The 2,738-nt window shown below is 35.6% G+C and overlaps 1 protein-coding gene across 3 annotated transcripts in view; it reads right to left on the bottom strand.

Moving 5' to 3' along the window:
• Positions 1–2,163, bottom strand: part of LOC117108614 (alpha-N-acetylneuraminide alpha-2,8-sialyltransferase-like) — a 35,004-nt gene extending 32,841 nt beyond the window's left edge. For all 3 annotated transcript variants that reach the window (XM_033250694.1, XM_033250696.1, XM_033250692.1), the window contains exon 1: positions 509–2,163. The gene's annotated coding sequence lies outside the window, so the exon portion shown is untranslated. The remainder of the gene's footprint in view (positions 1–508) is intronic.
• Positions 2,164–2,738: the final 575 nt, after the last annotated feature.

Consider the following 2,738-nt stretch of genomic DNA (forward strand, 5'->3'; position numbering starts at 1 on the left):
ATAAATATATATTATATATATATATATATTATATATATATATATATATATATATATGTATGGATACACATTTTTATTTGTTCCCTTTTATTTGTTCACACATTTTTATTTGTTGATGCTTCTTTGTTAAATAAACACACGAGTAGGCCTACAAAATTTATGCAATGCAATAATTTAAAAATGTCGATGTTTATATACACGAGTTTCCGGATATAATATATGTCCCTGGTTCCTAATTAATTTGTTTAAAGGGCCAAATTGTTGATCTGACGGGCCAAATAATCTCAGCCGAGTTGAAAGCAATCGTTTTACATGTGGGTAACTCTTTCCGCTAAGATAGGTCTCTATTTGCAACTTGAAATTTTAGGGACCTTGTACTAGCCTATTCTTAAAATTTGCCATGGTGGGGCTGAAGTGGGTGTGGACTACATATTGCCCTCCTCCCCCCACCCCACCCCCATGTCAGTTAAAATCTAGATAAGATTTTAAAAATGAATAGGCCTACTTACCGGTACGCTTGTAATTCACAAGTATTTGTAAAAAAATCCTTTTAAAAGTACAAGCACAAACGCAAGCAGACTTTATCGTTCACATTCATTCAACCAGGGAGATGTAAAAAATAATTATTTTTTACATCTCCCTGATTCAACATGCCTACCTCCATGACGCAACCATAGAGATGAAGCATAACGATTTGTGATACGATTCCATGCTCCGCCCACTTTTTGATCTAACCAAAAATAGGATATCACTCAAAACGTAAACCCCATTGCCGGCATAATTTCACTAAATCAACTATTTACAGAATATGCATTATAACTCTAATTATTATAAGCTAGGTTGTTAGTTGGCATTAATTTTAGTTTTACGCTAGAGGGAAAAAAAAGAGATATAGAGACTATGTTTCTCATTTGAGAAGAATTTCTTCTTAAAGATCGCATCCGTTGGCAGGTTCTCGCCAGTTTTGTGTGTGTGTGTATGTGTACGTGTGTGTGGGTGGGTGTGTGTGTGTGGGTGTGTGTGGGTGTGTGTGGGGGGGGGTGTGTGTGTGTGTGTACAATACTTTATGCAGGCGAGCCTTCGAGGTCTTAGGTTAATGTAATTATTTCGCGAATCCGCCGCATCCTGCTTTATTTTTTCTATCTCTTCCACTAATGCCTTGAACTTTCATAATAAAATATTCATCATTCCTTCATGTTCATAAATTATACACCTTTTGTGTCTGGTCAGTCACGGTACTCGCTTTATTAGTTTTGAACGCTACGTCGTGGTTAGAGTCAATTTGTTGTTGGTGAATGTACAAAGGCAATCGATGAAGCACAACACCATACGAGCTCATAAAAGAAAAGAGGCCAATCTCGTTTGACGAATAATTTGTTTTACATTATACACAAGAATTATATTAGGCCTGCAGACGAAAAAGTCTAAGAGAAATATGAAACGATTTAACCGACATGGTCCAACAGATTTTTATCTACCATTTCACTCAATTTTATGATGATATTCTTTAGTTTTTTTAGTTTTAGACAGAAAGACAGCCCGATATACAGACAGCTGTGAATACATAACCTTATTTGGTGACCTATTTTCCCGAAAAAAAATATAAAAGTATAAAAACTTTGAATAAATCACAATGTTATTTAAAATGAAATGTAATTAATAGGCAGCAAGGGCTGACCAATATGCTTATTGTTACTGAAATAAGTAGGTTATCATTTTAGAATTTAGAAATAATTGAATACAGTAAAAATACATCATCTTTTTCGAAATGTTCAATTTTTTTTAAATAGTAATGTTCTTAGGAAGCCGGTGTCGCATTAATACCACCCCCACCCCACACTCCCCAGTACAGGCAATATTTTCCGGAATAAAATGCTCCTGACCGATTATAAATTATAAAACATAGGAGCTTTTAGCGCCTTCGGCACTACTGCAGTGGATATGTGCGCTCTATAAACCTTCAATTCATTATTATTTATAACTATTCACATAACTCGGAGTATGTTGCAGGTGCTGCATCTGAAAGCAGCTGTAGGTCTATTCATAGAGCAAACTTTGCTATGTATGGTCTATTTAAGTCATTGTAAACATTAAACTAAAATATCTATTGTTCTAAGCTAGTAAACCAACATTTCCTTTACTCTATGGAAAGCACAAATTTTTAATAATTAAAAAAAAAAAAAAAAAAAAAAAAAAAAAAAATGCTCTGCTTATTTGGAATATGCGTTGGGTTGCTATAGCATATTTTGCCCGATTTTTCAACCAAAAGCTGGATAGGCCTATATTTAAAAATTAGCCACCATTGAAAGTATGAAGCTTCAAATCAGGCCCTAGGACCCCACTTGTGCGATAGTAAGGATGAACTCTGGATCCGCGCCTGAAAACATCCTTCGGCGGAGGGAATTATGTCAAAGGCAGTTTTGGCATCAAGCGACCGAGAACAAACCATATAACCGATATTTCCATTGTAAACTTTGCCATCCTTAACAGCTGTCATACCGGTACATCTGCGAAATATATTACACATTGAGTATTTAAAGCAATAACAATTCGATCCATTTTGAACGAACGTATTTGGTTTGTATTGTGAAGGAACAGGGACGTAGCCAGGATGCGATTTTTTTTCCCGTACGAAACATTTACATGAAACTCCACTCGGGCCGTCTCGGCTGAATCGACCCGAAAATCTCATTGCAGAATTCAGGAGGTCAAAAGGTCAACACATAAACGTCTACAGAA

Source organism: Anneissia japonica, unplaced genomic scaffold (genome assembly GCF_011630105.1).
Source record: "Anneissia japonica isolate Jap-2015-1 unplaced genomic scaffold, ASM1163010v1 scaffold287727_len1644234_cov201, whole genome shotgun sequence".
Classification (NCBI taxonomy): Eukaryota; Metazoa; Echinodermata; class Crinoidea; order Comatulida; family Comatulidae; genus Anneissia; species Anneissia japonica.